Source organism: Elephantulus edwardii, unplaced genomic scaffold, assembly GCF_000299155.1.
Source record: "Elephantulus edwardii isolate Elephantulus edwardi_28Jun2011 unplaced genomic scaffold, EleEdw1.0 scaffold00121, whole genome shotgun sequence".
NCBI classification, from domain to species: domain Eukaryota; kingdom Metazoa; phylum Chordata; class Mammalia; order Macroscelidea; family Macroscelididae; genus Elephantulus; species Elephantulus edwardii.
Genome location: NW_006399871.1, coordinates 4,298,589 through 4,317,522, shown reverse-complemented (window position 1 = coordinate 4,317,522; position 18,934 = coordinate 4,298,589). Strand labels below are relative to the sequence as shown.

The following is an 18,934-nucleotide window of genomic DNA, read 5'->3' as shown; positions in this document are numbered from 1 at the left end:
GTTTTTCTGATAATTGGCATCCTAGTGGGTGAAAAGCATTATCTCTTGTGGGTTTGATTTGTATTTCTCAGATGATAAATGACTAGCTGTTTTATGAACTTATTGACCAATTGTGTACTTTCTTTGATAATGACAGGCCTCTTCAATAGAAAGATCTATTCAAATATTTTACTCCTTTCTAACTGAATCGTTTGCCCTTTTTGTTGTTGAGTTTTAAGAGTTCTTTATGATCACTACTTAACTTGGAAGGGACTGGAGAGCATTATGCTAAGTGAACTAATTCAGTTCCATAAGGACAAATACTGTATAGAACCATTATTGTAGAAATAGATAACTAGTAAAACTTATATGAGGATCTAAAGGGGAGTAGAGGGGTGAGGCTGGGCGGAGTGAGTGTTATCATAGGGTCGCACAATTTGACGGGGGAGGAGAGTGATTGATAAATTAAGAAAATGGGAAAAATACGGTTTGAAAAACAATGTGTATGAACTTTGTAAGTGAACCAGTATAAAATAAAAACTTTATATTAAAAAAATTACAGGAAAAATGAGTTCTTTATATACTTTGAACAGGAGGCTTTTATCAGATATATCTGGCTTGTGAATATTTTCTCTCTTTCATAGGTTATCCTTCCATTTTTCTGTTAAAAGTCTTTTGATGAATGAAATGACCTCATTTTAATGAGGTCCTTGTCTCAATTTTGCCTTATGTTGTTTGTAGGATTGGCGATATATCTTAAGAATCTCTTTACAAAACCAAAATCTTGAAACTTTACCCTGAAGTTTTCTTGTAGAAGTCTTATGTATTTAGGGCCTATATTTAGGTTAATGATACCTTTTTAGTTCATTTTGACCCAAGATGTGAAAGAGGCCCAGTTTCAATCTCTTGCATGTGGAGATCCAGTTTTCCAGCACCACTTGTTTAAGAGACCCTGCACTGTGTGTAGACTCACCATCCTTATAGCAAGCTAGTTGGCCAGAGAGATAGGAATTTACTTCTGGACTCCCAATTCTATTCCATTACACTATACGCCTACCCTTTCACCAACACTACCAATTTTTTTTTTTATTACTGTGGTAGAGTAAACATGCTTGCTGAAAGTGAGGAGGACCTGAAGTGCTTGCCGCAGAGGGTCAAGGACTGCAGTCTCCAATATGGATTGAGGCTCAATATCAAGAAGACAAAGATTCTCACCACTGAGCCAATTGGCAGCATCAGGATGGATGGTGAAGAGATTGAAATTATTCACAACTTTAGTTTGCTAGGCTCCACAGTCAACACTCTCAGCACCAGTAAGTAGCCAGGAAATTAAAAGACGTATTGACATAGGAAAGTCTGCTGTTAGGGACCTCTCCAAAGTACTGAAGAGCAATGATGTCTCTCTGGAGACTAAGGTGCCTCTGATACAGGCCATGTTCTTTGTTATCACTTGTTATGCATCAGAGAGTTGGACAATGACTAAGGAGGATAGAAGGAGAATTGATGTCTTTGAGCTGTGGTGCTGGAGAAGAGTATTGAGTGTATACCATGGACTGCTAGGAAAACAGATTCATCCTGGAAAGGGCCAAACTGGGTGGTTCCTTGGAGGCAAGGATTCTGAGGCTCCGTCTAACATACTTGGGACATGTTGTAAGGAGGGATCAGTTCTTGGAGAGGGACATCATGCTTGGTAGGGTGAAGGGACAGTACAGGAGGGGAAGGCCCTCTATGAGGTGGATTGATTCAGTGACTGGGGTAATCGGGATGGGTGTGTCAGAGACAGTGTGACTGGCATAACAACACATAACAACAGTAACAACACCCAGATTATATTCTTTTTTGCATTCTCCAGAAAAAACCAAAGAGAGGATTTGTTGTACACATTACACTGAGTCAAAGTTGAGAATTTTATTAAAACAGATCATAAGTCCAGGGCAAAGGGTCAAAAGGGATAGAAATAAGGTAGACTTTTCAGAGGTTTGACAATGATCAAATGGCAAGGGAAGGAAGCTCAAGATCCTATAAAATAGATCTTCTAGCCAGGAGCATGCAGGCACCATCACTGGTCTCTGGCATTCCACACCAAACCTTATGGTTTAAATAACAATTAAATCTACAAATAATATTGAATTGATTGTTTAAATACGATTTAAGGTTTAGTTTGAGGTGGGTTTTTGGGTTTTTTTTTTACCCTTAGATTACATTTGCTTGAGCACTATTTGTTAAAGATTCTTCTTCTACTAATTATTTAAGGGCGCTCTGATGGCCTAGTGGTAAGAAGCCGAACTGCAATCCCAAAGACACAGTGGTTTGAACCCGTTGGCTGCTCCAAAAGAAGAATGGGCCATCTCCTCCTGAGCAATTTATAGCTTCTGAAAACCCAATGGAGGGTTAGCTATGAGTTGGTTCCAACTCTAAAATAAACAACAATAACAATTAATTGTTTAGCACCTTTGTAAAAAATCAGTTTGATGTCTATCTAATAAGGGACACATATCTAAAACTTACAGAATACTCCAGCACCTTAATAAGAAAAAGGTAAACAAACCAATCACAAAATGGACACAGGATATAAATAGACACTTCACAAAAGAAGACATTCCAATGGCAAACAAACACACGAAGATATGTTCAAAATCCCTAGCTATCAGAGAGATGTAAATCAAAACAACTATGAGATACTATCTCACCCCAGCAGTAAATAATAGCTAAGTTCAAGAGAGCAGCAAATAATAAATGCTGGGAGAGATTGGAACTCTTATTCACTGTTCTTGGGAATGTAAAATGGTTCAACGACTATGAAAGGCACTTTCTCCAAAATTTGGAAACAGAAATGCCATTTGACCCAGCAATTGCACTGCTGGGAATATACCCAAAAGAAACCAGAACCACCATACAAACAGATGTATGCACACCCATGTTTATTGCTGCATTATTAGCAATAGTAAAGGGATGGAAACAACCCAAGTGTCCATCAACAAATGAGTGGATAGAAAAACTGTGGTATATTTATACAATGGGATACTATGCAGCACTGAAAAATAGTGGCCTCATTAAACATTACACAACATGAGTGACCCTGGAGTACATTATGCTCAGGGAGTTATCTCAGTCTCAAAAGGACAAATATTGCATAACACCACTGTTATGAAGCAGGACTGACATGAGGAGTTGGGAAGATAATAGGAAAAGAGTGGATAGATAATGAGCACTGTGTTGGAGAGAACTATTTAAAAGGAATATATGATTAGGTATCAAATGTAAGACAAAGGTCCAGAATAAGAGGTATGTTGCAAAGAGGACTGGAGGGAGGAGGAAGGGAAAGAGGGGAGGATATTGTGCAACAATGACTGAATTTTTTTTAAAAAGAAAATGAACTGGGGGAGGGGGAGGGAGGGAAATGTACAATAATGAATGAATGAAAACAGAACTTTTCTGTAAACTTTCAGTAAAATCACAATTAAAAATTTTTTTTAAAAAAAAAAGAAAAGAAAAAATCAGTGTGCTGTATTTGTGTGGTCCTATTTTGGGTTCTCTATTATTTTCTCCTTATCTATGTGACTATACCCACACAATCTTGATTACTGTATCTATGTAATATATCTTGAAATGTGGTAGACTGATTCCTCTTTATCTTTCTTTTTCAAAATTATAACTATTAAAGTTCCTCAGAATTTCCATATAATTTGTAAACTAATCTGTCTATATCTAGATTTGGGGAAAGAATTGCTTTATTCCTGTGTATCAGTTTGGGGAGAATTGACATCTTATTACAGTGAATCTTCTTTTTTTCCTTCTTCTACTTGTGCTGTCGAATCAGATCTGACTGGCACAGGAGGAGATTGCTCCTCTTTCTCCAGCAGAACATCTGGTGGATTCAAACCTCACGTGTTTGAAATTACAGCACAGATTCTTGCCACGAGGCCACAAGAGCTTCCTTATATTAATTCTTGAACAGAATAAACTTCTCCACTTATTTAGATCTTTTGGGATTTTTTTAATCATTGTATAGATTTCAGCATACATTTTTATATGTTTTATTAAATTTGCATTTAAGAGTTTCTCTTTTTAGAGTGATTATAAGTTATATTTTTAACTTGAGGATGCATGTGTTCTTTACTACTATAGAAACACAACTGATGTTTTGTTGTGGGTTGGTTGGTTTTTTTTAGTATAATGGAAACAAGATTTTTCCATCTGTGTCTTGACTTCCACAACTTTGTTATTTTTAGTAGCCTTATTGTCTTATCATTGAGGTTTTACAGAGAGATAACCAAGTAAAGAGAAATAACCTCTTTCTTAGTTTTTTTAATCAGTATTTTTATTTTCTTTTCTTGTAGTCTGCTTATGTGGTGAGAGTAAGCATTCTTTCTCTCTGATCATATGAGAAAAGAATTTAGTCATTCACTAGTGGCAGGTTTTTTTTAAAGTAACTGGTTATCAGTTGTAGATGTTTCTGTTGTTGTTGTTGTGTTGTTATGTGCTGTCCAGTCGCTTGCCACTCATAGCGACCCTATGTACAATAGTCCTAAACTCTGCTCTGTCCTGTGCAAATCGCACTGTCTCTGACAGTCCCATCCCGATTATCCCAGTCACTGAATTAATCCACCCCATAGAGGGCCTTCCCCTCCTGCACTAGACGGAGCCTCAGAATCCTTGTCTCCAAGGAGCCACCCGGTTTAACCCTTTCTAGGATGAATCTGTTTGTTTTCCTAGCAGTCCATGTTATTCTCAATACTCTTCTCCAGCACCACAGCTCAAAGGCATCAATTCTCCTCCTATCCTCCTTGGTCATTGTCCAACTCTCTGATGCATAACAAGTGATTGCAAAGACCATGGCCTGTATCAGATGTTTCTGACTATTCTTTATTCTCTGTGAATTTATTGTTCTTGTCTGTATGTATAATTTTATCCAAAACATTTTCTACATCAATTAATATGATCATATGATTTTTCTTCTTAACGTGGTTGATTCTAATGGTTGATTTTCAAACATTAACTCAGCATCACAGTCCTAGAATAGACTTACTTAGTCATGAAATACAATTATTATTTTACATCTTGCTGAATTCTATTTGTTGATATTTCATTAAGGATTTTTTTGTGTGTGTGTCTATTTTTATGAGGGATATTAAGTTCCAGTTATCTCTTTTTGAACTGGCTTTTGCCAAGTTTTGATCATCCACATTTTTCTAACTTCATGAAATTTTAAGTATTCTCCTTTTTCTTTTTCTTGCAGAGATTGTTTTAATTTTCCTGTAGGACCAGAGGTACCTAGAGATTTCTTTTTTGGGGCATTTTAAATTGTAAGTTTAATTTCCCTACTAATTTTAGGGGCATTCAAATAATCTGTTTCATAGTGAGCGACTTGTGCAGCTGTGCTTTTCAAGGAATTGGCCCATTTCATCCTAAATTGGGAGATTTATATGAGCACACTTGTTCATAACATTACCCCGTTATCGTCTTAATGTCTGCAAGTCTTGGATGATTACCTCGCTTTCAATTCTGATATTGGTCATTTATGTCGTCTTACCGCCCGCCCCCCTCCCTTGTTGAAATTACTGAAAGTTAACAATTTTACTGGGCTTCTTTGAAACAACCAACTTTTACTTTCTATTTTGCTTTTTTTCTTTCCATTTTATTGACTTATGGTCATATTTTCATTATTCATTTACTTTGATTCTGGCATGGAGTCTATTTAGCTCTCCCTGTTCTAGCTTCATAAGATGGAAGGTGAGGTCATAAAGATGAGATTTTTCCTCTTTTCTAATGTAATTAGCAATTGTTGCTGTTGTCATGTGCCTTTGAGTCAGAATCAGCCCATCGCAGACCCTCCGGGGGTTTTTCAGAAGCTGTAAATCCAGTAGGAGGAGATTTTCCATCTTTCTCCCACGAAGCAGCTGGAGGATTGGAATCACTTGCCTTTGGGTTGGCAGACAATTTCTTACCACTGTGACACAAGTTCCCTGATGTAAGCAATTAGTGCTACAGATTGCCTTCTCAGCCCTGCATTAGCAGTACCCACAGATTCTGCTATGTTGCATTTCCTGCTTTGATCATTTCAATGTATTATTATAGTTCCCTGGAGATTTTTTGTTGGACTGTAGATTATTTAGTTCTATAATGTTTCATTTCTAAATGCTGTTTGTTTTTACTAATTTTCTCATTGTCTCTCTATCATGTTGTTGTTGTTGATTGCCGTCAAGTCAAGCGACCCTATGAACAAAAGGTCTGGAGTCTTTTTATAACTATCAACATTTATCAAAGTTCATAGAGTTTCCAGAGGCATGTTGTTTAGGAAGTGGATGCCACTCCCGCTTCCAAACCTCTCGTAAACTGGGAGCTCCACCGAACACTGCCCACCGTGGATAAGCATTATGGCATTTGACACCGCAATGGCCGATTTTTATTTTTCATTCTATTGTGGTCCAACTCTTCTAGTTGCCACTGCTTCTTCCTGCTAATGTTTACAGGTTATATCTTTTTTCTATCCTTTTACTGTCAACCTATATATATTGTTCTGATCAAAATGTATATAATAGGCCATGTTTTCTCATGCATCCTGCCAACCTCTGCATTTTAGTATATGTATTTAGACTATGTTTCATTTCATTAATTCTTTTGGTTTTATATGAACATGTTTTCTAATATAATTTTGATACAGAGGTTTTTTTTATATATCTCTCTGGAAATCTTTTAATGGATACTCTAAATAAAATGTTGCTGTTGCTGTGTACCATCCAGTCAGAACTAATCCATAGCTGACCTCCTAGCAGATTTTCAGGGGCAGTTAATTGGATAGAAAGAAATTGCCCATCTTTCTCCAGTGGAGCATCTGGCGGGTTAGAACCATGTGCCTTTGGTACTGAAGCACAGCTGCTTTTAACCACCAGGCCATCAGAGCTCCCTAGTTAAAATATTACTACATAATAATTACTGTAGCATGTGTGTGTGTGTGTGTGTGTGTGTGTGTGAGAGAGAGAGAGAGAGACAGACAGACACAGATATTATAGCATACTGATAAGTTTAAAGATGTTGACATTTCCCTGGTTCAAATGAAATGTGTCTCCTTTTATATTCCTTTATCCTCATCTGTTTGTATTTCAATTGTCTTAAATATTTCTTCTACATACATTTTACATACAAATCAACCAGTGTCATAATTTGTGCTTCATCAAATATTAATTTAATGAGCCATGGTGGTACCGTATGTAACATATCAGACTTGCTAACAAATAGGTTGCCAGTTCAAACCCCACTGGCTGCTCTGAGGAAGAAAGATGGGCAGTGTCTTCTCTTAAAGATATATCCACAGAGGCTATCTATTGGAATATATCTTGGGAAGCCAGGAGAGGTTAAGCTATGAGTTGGAACCAACTCTAAGGATCTGAATTTTTGTTTGTTGTCAGTTTATTTTCTAAATATTACTTTAAAACCTCAAGAGAAAAAAAATACACTTACCCACATTTTCATTTTTCTGCTGGTTTTTATCCATTCTGTGTAGATGACTTCCTTTGGTCATTATTTGATAGTAGGCAGCTGGAAACAAATGCCTTTGATGATCTTTATCTGAGAATGTGGTCGTTTTCGCTTTGTTCCTGGAGGTTTGTTTTCTCTTGTTTACACAATATAAGATTCTAGATTGAAAATACTTTCAGTTCTTGAAAAAATATTGTGATACCAGGGACATCATGCTGGGCAGAGTGGAAGGACAGTGCAGGAGGGGAAGACCCTCTATGAGGTGGATTGATTCAGTGACTGGGATAATCGGGATGGGTGTGTCAGAGGCGGTGCGGTTGGCACAGGACAGAGCAGGGTTTAGGGCTGTTGTACATAGGGTCGCTATGAGTCGCAAACAACTCCACGGCACATAACAACAACAACAATTTCTTACGAGTAATTTTTGCAAAAGTGTTAGATATTTAAAAAAAGAGCACGAGGGTGGTGCGAGAGAGAGAAATAAAGAAAGGAACTGGTCCTAAGAAACGAACAGGCCTTTATTGCGCAGTCTGAGAGGGACGCCAAGTGACCCAGCCGCATGGCGTGCAGACAGGATCCAAGTGGTGCGCAGGCAGTTTGGGGGTTTCCTTTTTATGGGGTCCTGGGAAGGAGATGGTACTTCTTGGGATTTGGCGTGTTAATTTAGTTAGATTTTAGCTCTTTTTTTGTTTTGTTTTGTTTTCTCAAGCTCAGAGTCTTATCAGGATCCATTGTCTGGTCTGGTCTTTGATGTGACCAGCTCAGGAAGTGATCAAGCTTGGGGGTGGTGGGGCAACTGCCATGTTCTTCCTTCAAAAAGAGTCAAAATTTAAAAGAAGAGTCAAAAGTTTTGAGTTTTTGAGAGTTCTATACTTTTGACCATTTATAATTTTTTATGAGAAATAAATATTCAAATTTCAGTATGTTCTTCTGTCTTTGTCTTTAGTTTCAGAAGTGTGACTCTGCGTGTTGGTGTGGATTTCTTTGAGTTTATCTAGATTTTAGCTCAACTTTCAGCCAAATTTTTAGTTTTCAGAATTATTTCTTTGAGTATCTTCCCCCTGCCCCTTGTTGTGTGCCCTTGAATCAGATCCGACTAGAACAGGAGGAGATTAACCCTCCTTCTCCAGTAGAGCATCCGGTGGATTTGAACTTGTGTGCCTTTGGGATTGCAGTGCAGCATCGTTTCACTAGGCCACCCGAGCTCCCTTCTTTGAATATCTTTTTAAATTTCTTTATATCTCCTTGTCTTTCTGGGACTCTGGCATGAATGTTAGGTCTTTAGCTATAAGCCCACAGATTCCTTTTATTCTATGCTATGCTATGCTATGCTATTCTGTTCTATTTTTTTGTTGTTGTTTTTTTCTCTCTCAACATGTTTAGATTTTGTTCCTTCAAGTTTATTCTTTCCTATCTCCTTCTCTTGTCTCAAAGCTCATTCACCAAGTTTTGCTATTGTTGTTATAACTATTTATTTGTTACTGTGTGTTTTTTAATTATGTGTGTGTGTGTGTGTGTGTGTGTGTGTGTGTGTGTGTAACTCTGTTGGCCTACTAGTAAGGAACTGTACTGCAATCCCAGAGGTGTGCGATTCAAATCCACCAACCGCTCTGTGGCAGAAAGATGGACAATCTCCTCCCTGTGAGATTTACATATATTACATTTCTTTACTCTGTCATTAGATTTATTCATTTTCTTCAAATATTTGTAGTTACCGGTTAAAACTTTTTTATGCTTTCAAAATCTTTGTGATTGTAACATCGTTGTATCTCAGTGTTGATATCTATAAATTCTCTTCTTTTCCAAGTTGATATTTTCCTAGTTCTTGGTATGACAGGTGATTTTTCTGCTGTAATTTGGCTAGTTGGATATTATATTATAAGATGCAGGATCTTATTTAAACCGCCAATTTTAATGGCCTCCTTTGACAGTGTTCTGTCAGATAAAGAGATAGATTTACTTCATAACTACAAGGGGGGACAGAAGTCCAGATTGCTCCTTTGTCTCCCATTAAAACTAATCTAAAGAAGACACAGGGCTCCTTGTACTGATGGACAGAGATAAGAGTTCTGGCTCCCACTGTTCATGCTGATACCATCCTCCCCACAGGACCTTCACTAACAGCACATAACTCCTGGGTCTTTCAGCATTGGATGATGGTCTAAGTCCTATCTCTCCACTGTGCCTCCACTGATTACTAGTGGGCAATGGGAGGGACATTTTACCACTACTAGAATGAGGTGAAAGTTCAGACTCCTTATATATCGAAGACAAGAATCTGGGCTCCCCTCTGGCCTTTTTTTGGCATGTATAGGGATGGGACCACTTTTTTTTTCCCCTGAGGTATTTGCCTGGAATAGAGCATTTGATGTCTAAACATTTTCTGCTTTTCTTGTACTTTGACTTGTTGTGTACTGTCAACTCAGAACCTACTCATAACTGAAAAGCTTCAGCAGGTTTTCAGAGGCTGTAAATCACATGGGAGAGCAGCCATGTTTCTCCCACAGAGCAGCGGGCACATTTGATGCTCATGTCTCTGGACGGGAGAGCAAATTCTGATTGATTGTACTCATCGCCATTTCTAGGTTTCTAACTTCTCCAGCACTCGGTCTAAGCTATAGTAAACCAAAACCAAACCAGTCACCATTGAGTTGAATCCAATTCATTGCAACCCCGTGTATTTCAGAGTGTATTGTACTCCACAGGATTTTCAATTACTCTGGTCTTTCAGAACAAGATCATTAGACAAAAGTAAAATTAAAAGAAGTCACCACTTTGTTGTTGCTTGGACCCTAACACCACTAGTCAATCCATCTTCTCTCAAGTTTTAGAGACTTCTTTCTTTCTTTCCTTCTTTTAAAGTGAGGATTTTAGTTTTATTCAACAGGAAGAGGAGGGGAAATACACCAACTCCACTTTCCTGGAAATCTCTGTTTGGGTTTTGTTTCTTGCTTGTTTTTCATGTCAATCTCTTTCAAGTACTTTATAAAGTACTTGAGCCATGTCTGTTTTGTTTGCCACAGGATCCAGGGACTAGCACAACAATTGGGTAAGTGTATACATTTATGAAATATTCTTAATGAATGCCTGCATGAAGTAAAAATACTGCAGCAAAGTACAGCTAAATATTTATAGTACAGACTTTGACTGGCAGAGCTACAATAATTTCTCCCCTCTCTATCAGCAGGTTCTGGTGGTCTGGATGTAAGGGGCTGGGATGCCAACCCAAAGGCATGAAATTCAAATCCATCAGCTGTTCCACATGAAAAAGGTGGACAGCCTTTGCCTGTGTGATTTATGACCTCTGAAAACCCACTAGAAGGTCAGCTATGAGTAGATTCTGACTCAATAATACACAGCAATAACAACAATCCATCAATTTTTCCAATATAAAATGTATCACCATTATAATGGAAGAAATTCACTTTTTCAACAGAAAAAATGGAACCCAAGATAGGCAGAGATATATTGGGAGCATCTAGTTTTCCAAAAGAGTTTTCTTTTCCAAACTCACATAAATTATATTGGAAATCTGAAAATAATTTTCAGGCGTGATTGAAAATTATTGTCAATTTTGAAAAGTAAAAATTTGATATTTGAAAAGGAGCAAATATTGAGTAAATATTCTTGAATCATTTATATTAAAGGACATGTATTTGAGATTTACTGAACAGGGAGCTCTGGTGGCATGGTGGCAAGAAGCTGCACCACAATCCCAAAGGCATGTGGTTCAGACCCACCAGCTGCTCTGTGGGAAAATGATGGGCAGCCTCCTCCCATGTGATTAACTGCCTCTGAAAACTCACTGGAGGGCCAGCTATGGGTCAGTTCTGACATGACGATACACGACAACAACAAATATAATGGAAAAAATAATAAAATATCAGTGCATAAAATCCTGCTGAAGATTATCCAAAAATAGTTGGAACAGTACATTAATAAAGATCTACCAGAAATACACACTCGATTTAGGAGAGGCTGTGGCACTACCAACATTATTGCCAATGTCAGATGGATCTTGACTAAAAGCAAAGAGTACCAGATGAATGTTTTTCTGTGCTTCATTGACTAAGCAAAGGCATTCGACTGTGTAGATCACAACAAACTGTGGCTAACCTTGAGGAGAATGGGAATCCCAGAACACTTGACTGTGTTCATGCAAAACCTATACTTAGACCAGGAGGCAGTTGTCAGAACAAAAAGCAAGGAAGCACTTTATTGTGGGAAGTCAGATGTTAAACTAAATGTTAAACCAAATGCTTAAACAGGAACTGAAGGAAAGTCAAATACAAGCTGGAATTCCTCCTGAGACAGATCACAGGGATCAGGCAGACCTAGCAGTACTTTAACAATTCTCAGATGTTGATTACAAAACCATCATTCCTGAGATAAGCATAAGATTTTCAACAGAGAAAAACAAAGCTTCATTTGCAAAGAATTCTCTGTGTGATTTACTTCCTGGCTATTCTCAAAAAAAGGTTACAGAGACGCTTGGCTTGAGGCTGATACAGTCTTCAAGCTGTTCACCCCCTGCCTTATGCTTTCTCTTTTTCTCCATTCTTGGTGTCTCCATTTTGCTATTTCTTTGTCCTAGGTCACCAACACTGCATTGTTCAAAATTGAAAAAGGAGTGTGTCAGGGTTGTGTCCTGTCTTCATACCTTTTTAATCTGTATGCAGAACAGATCATTCAGGAGGCTGGACTTTATGAGGAGGAGTGTGACATCAGAATTGGAGGAAGATTCATCAACAACCTGTGCTATGCAAATGATTCGGCCATGTTTGCTGAAACGGAGGAGGACCTGAAATGTTTGCTGTAGAAAGTCAAAGACTATATTCTTCAATATGGATTGAAGCTTTACATCAAGGAAACAAAACTGAACTAATTGGCAGCACCCTGATGGATGGAGAAGAGATTGAGATTGTTTCAGCCTGCTTAGTTCCACAATCAGCACTCTTGGTCCCAGTAGTAAGGAAATCAAAAGATGAATTGCATTGGAGACGTCTGTTGTCAGGGACCTCTCCAAAGTGCTAAAGAACAGTGATATCAGTCTGGAGACTAAGGAGCATCTGATCCAGGCCATAGTCTTCACAGTAACATGCTATGCATCAGAGAGTTGGACAGTGACTAAGGATGACAGAAGTAGAATTGATACCTTTGAACTGTGATGCTGGAGAAGAGTATTGAACATATCATGGACCTCCAGGAGAACAAATTGATCTGTCTTGGAGAGAGTGAAACCAAGTTTCTTTTTTGGAGGCAAGGATTTTGAAGCTCCATCTCACATACTTTGGGCACATGTTCTCGGGGAAGAAGGACATTATTCTTGGAGGGGTGGAGAGACAGTGCAGGAGATGAAGAGCCCAGATGAGATGGATTGACATGGTAACTGGGGCAGTGGAATTAGGTGTGTCAGAGTCAGGGAGACTGGCTCAGGATAGGGTAAGATTCAGAGCTATTCTACCTAGGGTTGCTGTGAGTCACAGGTGACTCAAAGGCACATAACAACAAATATATAACGTTTCTAACTGATGTCAGCCTCTGGTGTTTCACTGCTGTTCCTGCTGTTGTACAAATAGAAACCCATTGGACTCTCCAGTTTTTAGTGGCAAGAGTCCTATTTTCTGTCTAAAGGCTCAATTAAAGTCTGAAGAGAAGGCAAGACGGAACAATCCATAGTTGGTAATGTAAACACGCACCTTGTTTATCTGTTCCCACTCAAAAGGTACTAGTAATCTCATTCACATGATTAGGATAGTCCCACCTATCCCTGTGACAAAAGTCAATGGACTAGGAAAGCCATTTTAAATAATCTACTACAGTGGAGCTCCTGATTAAAACAAGCTCAGAAGGAGGAGTGGCATCCACTTCCGTAACTAGTTGGCCTTCAGAAACCCTATGAACCTGGAGAAAGGATGAAAGTCAAGCAAGTGTAAAGGACTTTCGTTCATAAGGTCGCTATGAGTCGTCTACGACTCGACAGCACTTAACAACAACAACAACCATAATAAGGAAAATTAAAGACCCTGTCAGGGGGCAGGCAGGTAAGACCCAATCAATCACAAGGAGATTTGAAATAATTAGGTTGAAGAAGTGGGAGAGGTCTTATGAAAATGCACACTTGCTAACTCATTCTGGTAAACTCAATGTGCAAAGTTCATGAACTTCTTGAGTATGACTCCTTTATTCCCACCCACAAGCCTAAACCTAAGCCTCTCTGTGATTGGCCTTGTCTCCTGCATGTTTGGGCAACACTTTCTCAGTTCCACTCTACTTGCCCACCCTGGTCCTGTTGTTGCTTCATCCCTTGCCTATTATCACCCACTCTCTTTGAAAAGCCATCAACTTTTGCCCTATAGTTGAACATAAACCCAATAAAAACAATTTATGCCATGTTGATCAAAGTTCATGAAATTATTTAGTTGGTAATCGGGATGGGTGTGTCAGAGGCAATGAGGTTGGCACAGGATAGAGCAGGGTTTAGGGCTGTTGTACATAGGGTCGCTATGAATCGCAAACGACTCGACGGCACATAACAACAACAACAACAAATCCAGGAATGATTGAGAAAGGTTTATTTCTTTTCAAGACATTTGGCAGACTTTCTGGTGGCCTAATTGGTAAGGAGTTGCTTTATCAACCCAAAGGCATACGATCTGAATATACCTTTCTGAGGTATATATTTCTCCCTCAGAAAGGTAGGCATTCTTCTCCTGTTATGATTTATAGCCTCCGGAAAACCTCTGGCATCTCAGCTGTGAGTTGGTTTCAACAACAGTTCTGCTGTTTAGTATATGACCTGGAATTTGAGCTGGACCATGAGAAACAAATTTGGTTGGATTGGATGCGAGGCAATTTTTTTTAACAACAACATATCTTCTTTAATATTCCTTATATATGGTCTAGCTTTTGCATGTACATAAGGGGATTGAAAATGCTATTACATGGGTCAGGTGCACGTTGGTCCTCAAAGTGACATCATTAAACCCTCTTAAAAAAGGTCTTTCATGGAAGACTTGCCTAAAGCAATAATATTTCATTTGATTTCTTTTTTCTAGTTTTCATAATTTTTTTAAAATTTATTACTAATTTCAATGAAAATTTGCAGAGACTTTGGATTTCCATTCATTCATTGTTGCACTTTTCTCCCCTCCCAACCCTCCACCCTAGTATACTACCCTCTTGGAAAAGTAAAAGAAAAATTATTTCATTGTTTTACAATCCCTACACCAGGTCCACTCCACTCTACAGCCTTTGCTCTGGACTCCTGTCATGACAAAAATACCTAACACCATATCCCTCTTAAACACTTTTCTCCCTCATCTGTTTCAATGCAGTATACATTATTGAACCCATCTTTCTCAGTCTCCCCCCAACCCCGATGTTAGTCCTGTTTTACAACAGTGGCACCATGCAATATTTGTCCTTTTGTAACTGAGATACTTCACTCAGCATAATGTCCTCCAGGGTCACCCATTTTGAATAATATTGCATGAGTTCCTTATTTTTCTATGGAGGCAATTTTGGTCAAGATTTCAACAATCATTCTTTTCACATGGTTGATCAATTGCAAGTTTATGTAGAAAATAAAGCATGAAATTCCAAAGAAGAATATTTGAAACAGAAGGAAAAATTATACTTCCAGATTATCAAAATACAATATAAAGCAATAGTAGTTAAAACGAGAATTCTGTTCCAGAAGTAGACACAAGTGAAAAAGGGAATGAAATAAAATTTCAGCAAAGTCCCTTATATAACTAGGGGTTTATAAAAAAGATCATGTGTAAAATGAATAGAGACTGGACCTTATGAAGAAGAATGTGGCGTCAGAATTGAAGGAAGATTCATCAACAACTTGCATTATGAAGATAATACAACCTTCCTTGCCAAAATGGAGGAGAACTTAAACTGTTTGCTGCAGAGGATCAAGGACTGCAGTCTTTGCTATAGATTGCATCTTAGTGTCAAGAAAACAAAGATCTTCACCACTGGGACAATAGAAAGCATCATGATAAATGGAGAGAAGATTGAAGTTGTTAATGCTTTTATCTGGTTTGGGTCCACAACCATCACCTTGATATTGACAGTCAGGAAATCAAAATATGAGATGCAGTGGGAAATCTACTGTCAGGGACCTCTTCAGAGGGCCTTATGAGTAATGATGTCAGTCTACAAACTAAGATGTACCTGATCCAGGCCCTGGTCTTCTCAATTGCCTGATATACACCTAAGAGCAGAACAGTGATTAAGGATGGCAGAAGAAAAGTAGATGCCTTTGGGTTGTGGTGCTGGAGAAGAGTATTCAATATCCCATGGACTGCCAAGAGAATAAATAGGTCTGTCCTGGAGAGGGTGAAACTAGGTTTCTCCTTGGAAGCAAGGATTTTGAATCTCTGTCTCACATACATTGGTCATGTTGCCAGTAGAAACCAGTCCTTAGAGAAAGAAATCATGCTTAGAAGGGTGAAAAATCAACACAGGAGAAGAAGACCTGGGATGAGATGGGTTGACACTGTGGCAATGGAGTCAAGTGTGTCATAGACCGTGAGGTTGGCTCAGGATGGGGTAAGTTTAAGAGCTACTGTTCATAGGGTCATCTGAATTATAGTTGCTTTGGTGGCACATAACAACAAAAACCCCATAAAAAAGATAGAATTTCAAGTTGATTGCTAAAGAGTGGGTTACTGTTAAGTGCTGTTGAGATGACTACAGCTCACAGTGACTCTCGGAACCACAGACCTGGACCTCGCCCAATCCTGTGTTATCCTCACCATCTCTGACAGGCTTCAGTCTAGTTTTACAGTCACTGGGTCAATCCATCCTGTTGAGCGTTGTCTTCTCTTTCACAACCCTGCATCTTTTCCAAGGACTGGTCTCTCCTGACCACAGGCCCAAAATATGTGAGATGAAGTTTCACCATCCTTGCCTTTCTGGGGCATCCTGGTTTCACTTCCTCCAAGACCAACTTGTTTTTGTTGTTTTCTTTTTTCTTTTGGCAGTCTGAGCTATTCAGTGCTCTTCTCCAACAACATAATTCAAAGGCATCAATTCTTCTGTCATCCTTTTTCATTGTCCAACTTCTGCATGTGTAGGAAACAATTGAAAAATGTTGTGGCTTAGATCAGGCACACCTTAGCTCTATCCCAGGTGGTGGACCAGACAGGTTGCAAACTTCTGCTATGAAGACACCAGAAAACAAAGATGACAGATGGAGACGATAATTCTTCAACTCCTAGTTTTAAGAGGAAATATAAGAAAGTGTTTCAAACATTAACTGTAGGAATTGAAATATTAAGTAAGGAGAACAACATAACACAGAACCATAAACAGCATAGTGTAGTCGTCTGGAACAGCTATTCACGTGGTGTGGGAAACAGGGAACTCTGCTTGGTGGCAGCGTTTAACCTTCTGCAGCAAGTGCGTCAAGTCCTTCTCACTTTTTTTTTTAAGTTTGCAACCACATTTATTAGGAACATATTATGTGAAAAATCTCTATTTAATGATTGAAGAGATACTACAGGAGATTGTTTTTCTGTTTCTATCCAATTCCACTCAGCGTGCCAGGAATTCGGGCTTTCTGGAAGTTCTGAGGCCAGAGTGGTCCAGTCCTACCACAAACCCAACACACCATGGCAAGTCACAAAGCAGCACTGTCTGCTAGGCCCAGTCTTCTCATCCAGATGGCTTTGGAGATGACACAGCTGGGAAAGGAGACACCAGAACTCCTCAGCAGCAATCCAACGTGCCTGCGGCAGAGTCCACGTCACCTTTTCTTCACAAACTTCCTTCTGGAAGCGTTGGGGTTTAATTGTCTCCTCCCAGAACCCAATTTGTTATCTTGGATTTGCAAGGTATCTGACCATCTGGAGATGTCATTGTCTGCAAAGGGAGACACCCTGGCTATATAGTCAGGGGCAAACACGTTGGTCTTCTGCCTGGCCTTTTGAGATAGTCGCAACTGAGGGAAGCGCTGGTCTTCAGTCAGATGGGGGTTGGTGACATATTTGTGCCCCTTGGCTGTTGTTGTTGTTGTTAAGTGCCATCGAGTCATAAGTGACTTATAGCGACCCTTGTGTCCTCAACACTTGTATGACTTTCATCCTTTCTCCACGTTCATAGGGTTTCTGGAGGCAAACTATTATGGAAATAATAGTTACCCACTATGGATAACCGTTATCGCATTTGACACATCAGTGTCACAACGTTCAGCTTCACAGCAACCACAAGTTACCTCTGTATGGCAAGTGGACACCCCAGGGCTATATGACCTAGAAGAATGTTTGACCAAAACCATTTAAAAACAGTACCGTATTTTACCACTCTGGCATGCCCAAATGCTGGCACACTCTGGGCCAGAGACCCCCAACTCATCTGGCAAGTCCACACTGCTGGCACCCACTTGGGGCAGAAAGAAAGCCACAAGTGCCCGGAGTGTTCCATACTTGCCTCTTTTCAAGACGCAAGAGGCCACATCCAGATGACACTGAGATTTGCAAGTGAATACCGGAGGCCTCACAGGTTCAGTACCTTCGGGTTCCTGGAAAAGGGCATGTGCAGCGTGCCATTGTCACTGTCCATCCTTCTTCAGGATCTTGTTGCCACAGTGGGAACAGAATGCTGGGTCCATGTTGGATGTTGTCTTGAAGCAACTGTGGGCCGCGCAGGATGTAGTTCCGGGGCTCTCGCATCAGCATGCTTTTCACCACCAGCACATGCAGCCCCATCCGCAGCAGAGTCTGCTGTCACGCAGCCCGCTCGTAAATTGTTTGGGACTTGGTGCTGCTCCAGTTCATGCTGGATCTGCTTAATGATGCTGGGGGTTACCCACCCACCTCCATCGTCATCACCATCACTATCTTCATCTTTCCTGTCTTCAGATCCATTCTCTGCTTCCTCCTCCTCACTTGGAAGAGCTTCACCGCTGTCAAGCCCAGCTCCCGGAGCTCATGATCAATATTGGGCAAAGGATTTCTCCGGAACAGGAAGGAGCTAAACCCTGCATTCTCAGGCTCCCTGGGTGGGCATCCAGCCGTGATCTCTTCTTTCTCTCAGGGGCTGAGACGTTGAGGAAAGATGGAAACCGGAAGTGAGTAGAGGAGTTTCTGGGTGCTGAACAGATAAGCTTACTTTAATCTTTTTCTGGCTCTTGTTTTAGGTGGGACACTCCAAAAAAGTCTGCCTCTAGCTGCTACGTGAGCACCAGCACCTGGATGTCTGTGGCAGAGAGACCTGGGATAGTTTCCAGTTTTCTTTGAACATTCCGTCATAGGTACTTACTGTATTTCATTTCTCATTGCCATCCAGCCAGTTCCAATTCACTGTGACCCTCTATTAAAGTCATAGGCCAGCTGGATGTACTCCAGGAAAGGTGCCTTAAAACCCACAACGTCCCTTTTCAGCAGGAAGTAGCTAAGAGAATACACCATCCCCTTTTCCTTATGAATCAGGGTGAAGTCTCTCTCAGGGAGGAGTGATA

At 39.7% G+C, this 18,934-nt stretch overlaps 1 pseudogene; it reads right to left on the bottom strand.

Annotated features, from left to right (window-relative positions):
* Positions 1-17,221: 17,221 nt before the first annotated feature.
* LOC102875564 overlaps positions 17,222-18,934 on the bottom strand; it is a 2,168-nt pseudogene continuing 455 nt past the window's right edge.